The 13,730-nt window shown below is 37.6% G+C and overlaps 1 protein-coding gene across 1 annotated transcript in view; it reads left to right on the top strand.

Moving 5' to 3' along the window:
* SGCD (sarcoglycan delta) overlaps positions 1-13,730 on the top strand; it is a 1,106,710-nt gene that overhangs the window by 568,983 nt on the left and 523,997 nt on the right. The gene's annotated exons all lie outside the window — the stretch shown is intronic.

The following is a 13,730-nucleotide window of genomic DNA, read 5'->3' as shown; positions in this document are numbered from 1 at the left end:
TTTATTGAATTCTTGGTATAGGGAATTGATGTAGGGTAACCTTACAACAGGTTTAAATCCTGTTAACTTTTACTTTAAATTGTATTATTTTTGCACACAAATCAGTTCTACTTCATCTCTTTTTCCTTAGTAACAGCTAAGAAAGGCTTAACCTAGAGATGCTTGACGTTTTGAACTATGTTAAAAGTTTTAACTACCTCCATTTTTTTTAATGAGGCAGGACAGAAATAAATTTAAAAGAACAGATGTTAATCTTTTGACCTATCCATATTGGATCACAGAGTGATAGAGCAATAGCTACCTTAAGATTGTAAGAATAGGTGAGTCTGTGTATGAGAGAAGTTTTTAATTTCTTTACTTTTAAAATATATTTTATATGTTCATCATGAAATTATGGCTGAAATCATATAATGAGTAGCTTAATCATGAAACAATCTGTTTTTTAATTTTAACATCAATAACAATGTTATAGTTATTAAAATGATGTTTTGATATTGTCATTTAAAACAACATGAAAGACATTACACAGATCACTGACTAGGGGGAAAAAAGACAACAGACAAGATGACTGACATTTATTTTTGCTTTTGTCGTTCTTTAGTTGCTAAGTCTCGTCCAACTCTTTTGTGACCCTGTGGTCCCTCTGTCCATAGGATCTCCCAGGCAAGGTTGCCATTTCCTTTTCCAGGGGCTCTTCCTGACCTAGGGATTTAACCCATATCTCCTGCATTGGAAAGTAAATTTTTTTTTTTTTTTTTTTTTACCACTGAGCCACCAGGGAAGCTACCCATTAAGGCTGGCTGAAAGAAAAATTGCCATAGATTTGCTGGCCTCTCTTTTTTCAGATGGCAATGGTTTAATAGATTTTACTCACATCAGATTTTGAGCCTGGATAGAACAATGTTAAGGCCAAAAGTTTATATTCAACAAAACTTAATTTTACCTACCTCTGTTTCCTAAACTGGGATTTTGCCAAAACAGCAGTTGACTCCAGAACCCTCTTCTGAGGTCTTGGTGAGACTGACCTGAATCTTCTGGGAAAGGCCAGAGTCATGAGTTGGATGCAATTTTTACTCTATGTTTTGGTCACAGTTAATATAACTAACCACAGCTATTTCTTTGCAGTCTCTAAAGCTCTGTCTACCAGTGGGTAAAAGAATGCTTAGTCCCCATTCCTGTGTATATATTTTGTATACATCCATACGGGCAATATAAATAGTGAATGTAATAGCATATTTTATAGTTTCCATGCTTATCCCTGTTAGAGAGTACATTTCCTGGGGGGGGGGGGGGCGGGGAGAACCATGCCTGTTTTATTTTAGTTTTATTGACATCTGATTGACCTTTAGCACTATATACATTTAAGGCATACAGAATGTTGATTTGTTACATATATATCACAAGAAAAGATTACCATCATAGCATTAGCTAACATATGTATCACATCACATAGTTACTGTTTCTTATTTGTGGTAAGAAAATTTAAGATCTGTTCTCTTTCAAATATATAATGTAGTATTATTAATTATAATTGTCATGCTGTCCATTAGGTCCTCCCACATTTTTTTATCTTATAACTGGAAGTTTGTATTCTTTGACCGTCATGTCACCATTTCCCTCCGAACCCTCATACCCTGGCAACCACCATTCTACTCTCTGTTTCTGTGAGAATCAGCTTTTTAAGACTCTGTACAATATATGATATAGTATTTGTTTTTCTCTGACTTCTTTCACTTAGCGTAATACTCTGAAGATCCATCTCTATTGTCATAAATGCTATGTCCTCTTTATAATTAGGGCTCCACTGGTGGCTCAGACAGTAAAGAATCTACTTCAATTCAGGAGACCTTGATTTGACCCATGGGTCAGGAAGATCCCCTGGAGAAGGAAATTAACTCTCTCTCATTTCCATCCCTGTTCCACAGGGCCCAGCAGAGTGTTTCCATGTAGCAAACTTACCCATCCACTCACCCACACACTTACTCACCATTCTGTCCTGTAATTAGCCTAATAATAGATATTTCATCAAAATATAAGATATATTCCTAAGCAAGAAATGTACTTTAAGCATATAAATGTTTCTGGGTAGTTTTCTTACTCTATTTTTATAACACCATTTAGTTGAGATTTCCAAAGCTGTAGATCAAGAGCCCTTGATTCTTGTTTTTTTGACCTTGTTAAATTTATGAGAACCTTATCTACTACAGTTTCTTCATCTTTAAAAGGACACATCTGTTCAACTTTCCCTATAAGAAGAGTAGTATATGAATAAAATGAGGAAAGAGTTATAAAAATGTTGTGGAAAAGTAAATTTTTAAAAAAGTTTTGTTTAATTGGGTAAAATTGAAAGAATAAACACATTGAACATATACATTATACACAAATACACATATACATATGTGTGTGTGTTCTTTTCCTATATTGAGTATGTGCATGTATATATATATCTGAGACAATTTCTATTCTGGTAGTCTGACCATAAATTATACTGACTTACTGTATTGTGAAAGCATCTTAAATCTGATTTTTTTTTTAACATAATTCTTGCATTGAGAAAAAGTATTTCACATGCTTGAGGATCACTGACTCTGCTGAATGAGACCTTGTGATTTGAATAGTTCAATCTTCATTGAGAAGTAGCTAAAATTTTACAATACTTTATTGAGGTCAGACTAAAAATAGAAGCCAAAGCCTTAGTATATTGATAACCCTCAGTGACATAGCTACCATAGCTTTTCTGCCATCTAGACACTTAGTTGATTCAATGACAGTTGAAGCCAGCTGTTAGATTTAGTTATGGTGGAAATGGTTGATAATCTTGCTCTGTTTTTATAGCTTTCAGAGTCTGAGCCTTCTGTGATAGAAATATTTTAGATTAAAACATGCAGAGATACAATTCACAAAAACACCCTGGCAGCTAAGGCACATTTTGCAGTGGTAGCAACAGGGCCAATGTAGAATATGATCTCTGCATTTAAATTCCCAGGGATAAAATTCCCATAACTGAGGTTTTAGACTAGTTCAGTCCCTCTGTAGATTTTGATGAATGCTAGAGACAGGATATAGGGTAAAATACATATCCACACATTGCTGCTTTCAGTTAAAAATCAGGTATCATTTTGATAAGTATCTAAGAATTCACACATACTGGAACTGTCATAGTGATTCAAGGTTTGGGGAAGAAACACTTCCAGTTTCACTTGTTAATTACTTTGCAAAACTCAGCCTTTTTGAGTACATGTGTCTGGAGTTTTATCTCTATAGACCTGCTGTTCCTAGGGCTTTAGATTCACACTTCAGAGTACTAGCAAGATACGGGAGTTTGTCCCATTTTTATATTATATGTTTGTGCACACGCTTAAATCTTAACATGTCCTGTTGTTATGAAGAATTCACCCATGTATCTGACAGAGTCTATTAAGTAGTCCAGCTTTTTTAAAAACTTTATCAGTATAAATAAAAAATGTCAGGTACAAGCATGAAATAGCTATTGAAATAATCAGAAAACAGAATTGTATCTTTAAAGAAAGCATTAATAAGCAATGGTTTGAATGGTAGACTGGATATACCAGTTAGATTCAATGACATAGTAACTGTAATCAGTGATAATAATAGTCATTCCATTAGGTTTAATATTCTCATTCTTATATTTAGAGATTTGTCAGATTATTGGCAATGACTGGTGATAGCGGTAGAACCAAAGCATTATGATGATAACAGCAAAGCTTTTTTTGAAAGTTTTTATGTGTACTTTAAGCAAGTTACATACAGTGTGTGCCAATTATCATCACGAAATTGTGAACTGGATGCTGTTATTCACAGTTAAATCCTAGATTTCAGAGGGTAAATCACTTGTCCAAGGACCTGCAACTAATGCAGGACAAAACTAGTCCTGAGAACTATTAAAAGATCAGCCTGATTCTCAAGCTCATGGTTTTAATTGGCCTCAGTTTTTTAAGAAGCATAATTGGAGCAACTGGTGGCTTTGATAATGGAAGACTTTGAAGTTTGTGTGAAATGGAAATATTTGAGGATCTATCATGTTGAAATGGTTAAGCTTGTTGTGGGTGGCTCCATATGGCATAACTAGAACCGAGGAGTACCTGTTGCAAATGTGAAAATCTCTTTTCTTTTTATTAAAAAAAAGTAAAAATCTTCTAGAAGGAATGAGTACCCTGTCCTTGGAAATTATTGACCTCAAGCTTCAGACAAAATTCAAGTAGAAGAGTTTCTAATGGAGGACAGAAAAAATGGACTAGATTATTTCAAAAGTTCTGTCTACTGCTAAAGATTGTACACTTTAGGTTTTAACTATTTAGCAAGTGTTAATTGGGGAGGCAAAGTAGAAAACATCCATAATTACTACATTTTGAGGTTACTACATACCAGGATTTCACTTTATGCTAGTTACTCTGTTGAATGTGTTAATTTCTTTTGGAGGATAATGGACTGACATGTTTTGACAAATTCTTACACTCAGCTTCTTTCAAGAGCTCTTACTGGAGATTATAATGTGGTTAGATAGGTAAATTTGTATTCATGGTGAAAGAAAATTTCAGGTAGAAGTTGTTACTTGAAAAAACTCTTGAAGCAAGTTGCTGCTGCTAAGTCACGTCAGTCGTGTCTGACTCTGTGCGACCCCATAGACGGCAGCCCACCAGGGTCCCCCGTCCCTGGGATTCTCCAGGCAAGAACACTGGAGTGGGTTGCCATTCCCTTCTCCAATGCATGAAAGTGAAAAGGGAAAGTGAAGTCGCTCAGTCGTGTCCGACTCTTAGCGACCCCATGGACTACAGCCTACCAGGCTCCTCCATCCATGGGATTTTCCAGGCAAGAGTACTGGAGTGGGGTGCCATTGCCTTCTCTGTTGAAGTAAGTAAAGTGGAATTATTAGTATTTTTTGTTTGTTTGTTTGTTTTGTACTATTATTTTTAAGTGGATGGAAATTGCTTTACAATGTTTTGTTGGTTTCTGCCATACATCAACATGAATCAACCATAGGTAGACATAACGTCCCTTCCCTTTTGAACTCTCTCCCACACCCACCCCTTCCCTTTTGAACTCTCTCCCACACCCACCCCATCCCACTTCTAGGTTGACACAGAGCACCAAGTTGAGCTCCCTCTCTCATACAGCAAATTCCCACTGGGTATCTATATATTTTACATATGGTAATAAAAAAACAGAGACATTACCTTGCCAACAAATGTCCATCTAGTTAAAGCTATGGTTTTTCCAGTACTCATGTATGGATGTGAGAGTTGGACTATAAAGAAACCTAAGCAATGCAGAATTGATGCTTTTGAACTGTGGTGTTGGAGAAGACTCTTGAGAGTCCCTGGAACTGCTAAGAGATCAAACAAGTCAATCCTAAAGGAAATCAGTCCTGAACATTCATTGGAAGGATGGATGCTGAAGCTGAAACTCCAATACTTTGGCCACCTGATGTGAAGAACTGACTCATTGGAAAAGACCCTGATGCTTGGAAAGGTTGAAGGCAGGAGGAGAAAGGGATGATAGAGGATGAGATGGTTGGATGGCATCACTGACTTGATGGACATGAGTTTGAGCAACCTCTGGGAGTTGGTGTTGAACAGGGAACCCTGGTGTGCTGCAGTCCATGGGGTTGCAGAGTCGGACATGACTAAGTGACTGAACTGAACTGAATGTATGTATATGTTTCAATGCTACTCTCTCAGAATCATGGTGAACTTAAAAATTCTACATCTACTAGCAGTGCATAAGAATGCAGTGATTTAATATTATTTGGAATCTCAAACTAAATAATACATTTAAAAATACATGCTAAAAGCAAGAAGGAGATACAGTTCTATGACTTTTTAAAGAAAATTGGTTTAAAATAATTTTATATTATTTCATGGGCAGTTATTGGGCCTATCTGCTTGTTGAAAATATAACGTGAGAGGTGAAGCACCACTCAGGCTACCTTTGTTGTCAATCATGTTGTATTTACTTGTTTTTAAGTGAATTTCATCCATCTTGATAATTCTAATATGCCTCCATAGTCACCTCCTCTATTCCCCTGTCCCCCATGTACTTGTACTGAGATTCACTGCTCTTTATATAAACAAATAATTATGATATATATATATGAAAATAGGCCTTACCAGTAGCTGAGAAAAGAAGAGAAATGAAAGGCAAAGGAGAAAAGGAAGGATATACCCTCAGATCTGAATGCAGAGTTCCAAAGAATAGCAAGGAGAGATAAGAAAGCCTTTCTCAGTGATCAATTGCAAATAAATAGTAGAAAACAATAGAATGGGAAAGACTAGAGATCTCCTCAAGAAAATTAGAGATATCAAGGGGACATTTAATGCAAAAATGGGCACAATAAAGGACAGAAATTGTATGGACCTGACAGAAGCAGAAGATATTAAGAAAAGGTGACAAGAAACACACAGAACTATACAAAAAATATCTTAATGACCCAGATAACCACAATGGTGTGATCACTCACCCAAAGCAGACATCCTGGAGACAGAAGTCAACTGGGCCTTAGAAAGCATCACTACGAACAAAGCTAGTGGAGGCGATGGAATTCCAGTTGAACTATTCCAAATCCTAAAAGATGATGCTGTGAAAGTGCTACACTCAATATGCCAGCAAATTTGGAAAACTCAACAGTGGTCACAGGACTAGAAAAGGTGTTTTCATTCCAATCCCATAGAAACACAGTACCAAAGAATGTTCAAACTACTGCACAATTGCACTCATCTCAAACACTAGCAAAGTGATGTTCAAAATTCTCTAAGCCAGGCTTCACCAGAAGTGAACTGTGAACCTCCAGACATTCAAGCTGGACTTAGAAAAGGCAGAAGAACCAGAGATCAAATTGCTAACATCCGTTGGATCATCAAAAAAACAAGAGAGTTCCAGAAAAACATCTATTTCTGCTTTATTGACTATGCCAAAGCCTTTGACTGTGTGGATCACAACAACCTGTGGAAAATTCTTAAAGAGATGAGAATAGCAAACCACCTTACTTGCCTCCTGAGAAATCTGTATGCAGGTCAAGAAGCAGCAGTTAGAACTGGACATGAACAACAGAATGGTTCCAAATTTCAAAAGGAGTATGTCAAGGCTGTATATTGTCACCCTGCTTATTTAACTTATATGCAGAGTACATCATGTGAAATGCCAGGCTGTGTGAAGCACAAGCTGGAATCAAGATTGCCAGGAGAAATATGAATAACCTCAGATATGCAGATGACACCACCCTTATGGCAGAAAGTGAAAAGGAACTGCAGAGTCTCTTGATGAAAGTGAAAGAGGAGAGTCAAAAAGCTGGCTTAAAACTCAACATTCAGCAAACTAAGATCATGGCATCCGGTCCCATCAGTTCATGTCAAATAGATGAGGAAACAGTGGAAACAGTGTCAGACTTTATTTTCTTGTGCTCCAGAATCACTGCAGATGGTGACTGTAGCCATAAAATTAAAAGACCTTGCTCCTTGGAAGAAAAGCTATGGCAAACCTAGAAGCATAGTAAAAAGGAGAGACATTACTTTGCCGACAAAAGTACATCTGGTCAAAGCTATGGTTTTTCCAGTAGTCATGTATGGATGTGAGTGTTGGACTATAAAGAAAGCTGAGTCCTAAAGAATTGATGCTTTTGAACTGTGGTGTTGGAGAAGACTCTTGAGAGTGCCTTGGACTGCAAGGAGATCAAACCATTCCATCCTAAAGGAAATCAGTCGTGAATATTCATTGGGAGGACTGATGCAGAAGTTCCAATACTTTGGCCACCTTACACAACAAACTGACTCATTTGAAAAGATCCTGATGCTGGGCAAGATTAAAAGCATAAGGAGAAGAGGACAGCAGAGGATGAGATGGTTTGCATCACCGACTCAATGGACATGAGTTTGAGCAAGCTCCGGGAGTTGGTGATGGACAGGGAAGCCTGGCATGTTGCAGTCCATGGGGTTGCAGAGTCCAGAAAAGACTGAGTGACTGAATTGAGAGGCCTACATTTAGATGGATGTAAAAGGAGGAGGGGGGGGGGTTCCAAATAGGAAAAGGAGTTCGTCAAGGCTGTATATTGTCACCCTGTTTATTTAACTTATATGCAGAGTACATCATGAGAAACGCTGGACTGGAAGAAGCACAAGCTGGAATCAAGATTGCCAGGAGAAATATCAATAACCTCAGATATGCAGATGATACCACCCTTATGTCAGAAACTGAAGAGGAACTAAAAAGCCTCTTGATGAAAGTGAAAGTGGAGAGTGAAAAAGTTGGCTTAAAGCTCAACATTCAGAAAACGAAGATCATGGCATCCGGTCCCATCACTTCATGGGAAATAGATGGGGAAACAGTGGAAACAGTGTCAGACTTTATTTTTTTGGGCTCCAAAATCACTACAGATGGTGACTGCAGCCATGAAATTAAAAGACGTTTACTCCTTGGAAGGAAAGTTGTGACCAACCTAGATAGCATATTGAAAAGCAGAGACATTACTTTGCCAACAAAGGTTCGTCTAGTCAAGGCTATGGTTTTTCCTGTGGTCATGTATGGATGTGAGAGTTGGACTGTGAAGAAGGCTGAATGCCAAAGAATTGATGCTTTTGAACTGTGGTGTTGCAGAAGACTCTTGAGAGTCCTTTGGACTGCAAGGAGATCCAACCAGTCCATTCTGAAGGAGATCAGCCCTGGGATTTCTTTGGAAGGAATGATGCTAAAGCTGAAACTCCAGTACTTTGGCCACCTCATGCGAAGAGTTGACTCATTGGAAAAGACTCTGATGCTGGGAGGGATCGGGGTCAGGAGGAGAAGGGGACGACAGAGGATGAGATGGCTGGATGGCATCACTGACTCGATGGACGTGAGTCTGAGTGAACTCCGGGAGTTGGTGATGGACAGGGAGGCCTGGCGTGCTGCAATTCATGGGGTCTCAAAGAGTCGGACACGACTGAACGACTGATCTGATCTGATCTGAAAGGGGAGTAATTGGCAGTGAGCAGTTTCTTCCTAGCTTGAATGTGGTAGTTTATCAGCTGAAGGAGAAAAATTTGATAAGGATAAGAAAGAAATTTTCACTCTTTAAATTAAAAATAACTGAATTCATGATATAGGATTATAAAAACTCAGGGCCACTTGTACAGATGGACTGAAGAAATTCTCCTAAGTGATTAGTTGAGACATCTGGATCTGTAATAGGTGTGTCTAGAAATCAGATGCTATGAGAGATTAATCAAATTATGTAAATTTCCCCCTTCAAATAAAGAAGCTTGCTAAGATGTAAGCAAACTGAGTTACATTGATGTGCTATAACAAGGGAGAACAACGCAGAATTCCAAAATGAGACCTATAGGGGAAATGAGCATATATGTTTTATTGCTTGTGGTTTGTGTTGGTAGTTCTTAGGGCAGGACTTCCAAAATTGGGCAAGACTTTGGTCCCATTGATTTCTTAAGGAAACACTTCATGCAAATTTCATGGGAAATAGGTTGGATTTGGCTTAAATTTGTGACTACAGGGGCTTGAATGCTTTGTTGATAAGAATGGAGAGCATAGGGCTGACATTAATGATGCCATGGAAGATTAAACAAGATATAGTGACAGATTGAATGCAGAGGGGGGACCTAAATGACATTACTGGCTTGTGACCACTGTGACAACAAAACCGCAGGATAGATTGTGTGACAATTGCTTTTAATCCAAGGACAACTACAGATGGAACAGTAATCACAACAGGGCATGTGTTTCTGGATAAATCAACATATGTGACAAGGTATGTACCTAATGAAGGTAAAATTAAAAATGACTCATAAGTTAATGAATCCAATTATAATCTGTATCTTCTTTGACTTTTGCTTGACTTTTATAATAAATGTCAACATAGAGTAGTTATGAATTTGTGTAAACATAACAGCAATTCTCATTTGTCCATTGCTGGCTTACTGTATAACATGCATTGTGTTAACTGTTTTATATGCATCATTTTAATTAGTCTGTATATCTGCAGCTTTCACCCCCTGTGTTTAGAGTGTGTTTATATATGAACATTGATGTTTAGAAAGGTGGAGACTCTTGTCCAAAGTTATACAGCCAGTAAATGGTAGAGCCAGGATGCAATCTCCATCTCTCAGACCCAGACCCATTCTCTTAAGAATTTGGCAGCCTTCTTCATAATTAACTTTCAGATCATGACCTACCATGGAGGAAAAACCATTATTTCTCAATTAGCATTTGAAGTGGACAAAACATGAAAGGGAGTGGCCCAGGGAAAGAAGGAATATTTTTGAGCCAAAAAGGAAACAAACAGGCTTTTAGTAACCCAACCAACTACTGTTGTCATCATTGACAACAACCACACTACAGGGGGATTAATTTCCAGATTGTGCTTAAGCCCTAATTGATATATTTTCATTTTGTAAACTGGCCATTTTATAAGAACCAGTAGGTCTTGATGTAACTAGACCATCTCAAATGAACTGAAGGAGGAACTATGGGGAAAGGGTTTTTACCAAGATAAAACAAAAACCTGTGACTTCACCTCTTCACAGAAATTAACTGTGGCTTTGATATCTCTTATTGAGTTTTGCGTCAAACCAGAAAATAAGGATAAAAGTGTATTTTATGCAAGTCTCTTTAATTTTACTGTGGGTTAGTCGCTTAACCTCTTTGAGTCTATTTTATCATCTCTGAAATAGAATAGCTTCCTTACAGCCTGCCTTATTATGAATCTCCAATACAAGTCTTTTGTTGTTGTTGTTATCAGCATTTCTTTATTTTTTAAAATTAATTCTTAGTGGAGTATAGTTAATTTAGATTGTTGTATTAGTTTCTGCAGGCTTCTCAGGTGTCCAGTGGTAAAGAATCCCCCTTGCCCATGCAGGAGACACAGGTTCGATCCCCGGAGCTGGGTAGATTATGCCAGGCCCTTTTCGCAGGTCTGCTTTAGGGCAGTGTTGGTGAAGAGTCCGGGCTTCCCAAGTGGCTCGGTGGTAAAGAATCTGCCTGGCAGTTTAGGAGATACAGGTTCAGTCCTTGGGTAGGGAAGTTCCCCTGGATTAGGAAAGGGCAACCCACTCTAGTATTCTTGCCTGGAGAATCCCATGGACAGAGGATCCTGGTGGGCTACAGTCCATGGCGTCACAAAGAGACACGACTTAGTGACTAAACAACAACATTAGTTTCTGTTGTACAACAAGGGGAATTAATTTATATATACATACACACGCATTCTTTTTGAAGATTCTTTTCCCATATAGGTTATTACTGAGTATTGAGTAAAGTTCTCTGTGCTATACTCTAGGTCCCCATTAGTTATCTATTATATATATATATATATATATATATATATATATATATATATACACACATACACACACACACACATACATATTTATTAGTGTGTGTATGTCAACCCAATTATTTTAAAGCCACTAAAAACTAATACAACAATTCTGCCAGTGTCAAAAGGGTCCTTAGTTTGAATATTTGCCTTTTCCCTTTGATGTTTTACAGTTCAGTGTTAGTTGAACTTTAGTATCCAGTACAGGATCTGCTTCTTGGTTGAAAATACCACTTAGTGATAAAAAAAAAAATCTAGATATCAAGCTACCTTGAAATGTTCATTTCTCAAGACACATAAGAATAATTAGGACACTGTGAAGATTAATAGGGTACTTGCCAAATACATGAGGCTACTTACAGAAAACTTCTTATAAGCACAATCTCTTTAAAAGACTGATTATTGTTTTTATTATTAGAATGGACTGCAGCCTACCAGGCTCCTCCGTCCATGGGATTTTCCAGGCAAGAGTACTGGACTGGGTTGCCATTGCCTTCTCCAAGAATTATAATTACTTACCCCAATAAGATGTTAAAAAATTCACAGAGCCATTTGAGAAACTAATGTGGAAAATACGTAGTACCAGAGGATTCCATTCTTGCCACTCTCGATTTTGTCTCCAGGACCCACCTACTCAGCATCCTAAGTGCTAGCTGCTGCTGCTGGCTCAGAAATAGTTTGTTCAGAGAATGAATGCCAAGTTTGTCTGTCATTGTAAAACTCCAATTTGATTTTTGACTCTTTAAACAGTATCTTTTAAATCTGTATTGCATAAAGGAACGGAGAATCAATGTTTACTGAAGTAGCTATTGGGACTGACAGAAGAGATTTTTGATTTACATTCAAAAATATAGACAAAAAGCACAAATGATAAAAGAAAACTAGAAATCTAGGAGATACTCCCTCATCTTTTGACTCAAGAGTTTAATTAGTTTTACAGAAGAACAGCACTGTTTTATACCACATGATGATGTACACAGTTGCATAGTTTCTACTTTTATAAGCAAAAAAAAAAAAAAAAAAAGAGAGAGAAGCTGTTGGGCATAGAAGATATTTATTTGAAATCATTTTGTATAGAAGTGATAGAATCAGGATACACACAGCAATAATCCCTTGTTGTATCTTCGGTGCCTTACACATTGCATGTGGTATGTACTTAGTAAATGCTTGCTGCTGCTGTTGCTAAGTTGCTTCAGTCGTGTTCGACTCTATGTGACCCCATAGACGGCAGCCTACAAGGCTCCCCCGTCCCTGGGATTCTCCAGGCAAGAACACTGGAGTGGGTTGCCATTGCCTTCTGTGATGCAATAAGTGAGTTCCATGAGTCCAGGACAGTTACCAACGGTCATCAGTGTTGCTAATGATCATTCAGGCTATTCGGATACACAAGCACACCATAAAATGTAAGAATCAGCTCCTCAGTATTCATCACACAAAAATAATCAGTTCTGTGCACTGAAACAGGTTGAGAAAAACAGAAAGTAAACTGAATAGGGACTTTTGAGGATAGTTTGAGGATAGATGAAATGAGTTGAGGATAGATGATTGAGGACAGATGAAACAAATAGGGGCCAGAGGAAGGGCTATTTTAAAGGGGAAGACGGGCTATTTTAAAGCAGCTGGCACAGTTGCTAGTCCATCCATGTTGTTGCAAATGGCTTTCTTTCTTTCTCTTTTATGGTTGAATAGTATTCCATTGTATATATGTACCACATCTTCTTTATCCATTTATCTGTCAATGTCTTAGGTATTGTACTTAGTGCTGCTGTGAACACTGGGGTGTGTGCATCTTTATCGATTAAAATTTTCTTTGAATATATGACCAAGAAAGGGATTGCTGGGGCATGTGGTAACTGTTTTTAGTTTTTTTAAGGAGGCTTCATACTTTTTTCCCTAGTGGCTGGTCCAATTTACATTACCTCCAACAGTGCAGAACAATTAGCATTCATTATTTGTAGATTTTTTAATGATGGTCATTCTGTCAGATGTGAGGTGGTACCTCATTGTAGTTTTGATTTGCATTTATCTGATAGTTAGCAATGTTTAACATCTTTTCATGTGTAAATAGGCCATCTGTATATCTTCTTTGGTGAAATGTCTGTTTAGGTCTCCTGCTCATTTTTTGATTGGATTATTTGTTTTTTGTTGTTAGTGAGTGAAGTAAGTCAGACTGAGAAAGACAAATATCATATAGTATCATTTATAACTGGAACTGAAAAACCCTGGAAACGTTTATTGAGCCAGAGAATTAACTGACTCGGGATAAATTGCTCAGATTATTTTAATAATATAGACTAAGAATTAGAAACTTAAAAACATAGTACACACTACTGGAGCTATAGATTAATATGGAGTTGGGAAGAAAGTTGGTATCAAGGTCACCCAAACTAAAAGTACTTTTGTTTGGTGG

This window comes from Bos indicus x Bos taurus, chromosome 7 (assembly GCF_003369695.1).
Source record: "Bos indicus x Bos taurus breed Angus x Brahman F1 hybrid chromosome 7, Bos_hybrid_MaternalHap_v2.0, whole genome shotgun sequence".
Taxonomy (NCBI): domain Eukaryota; kingdom Metazoa; phylum Chordata; class Mammalia; order Artiodactyla; family Bovidae; genus Bos; species Bos indicus x Bos taurus.
The sequence above is the reverse complement of the archived record's forward strand: the minus strand, read 5'-3'. Positions and strand labels throughout refer to the sequence as shown.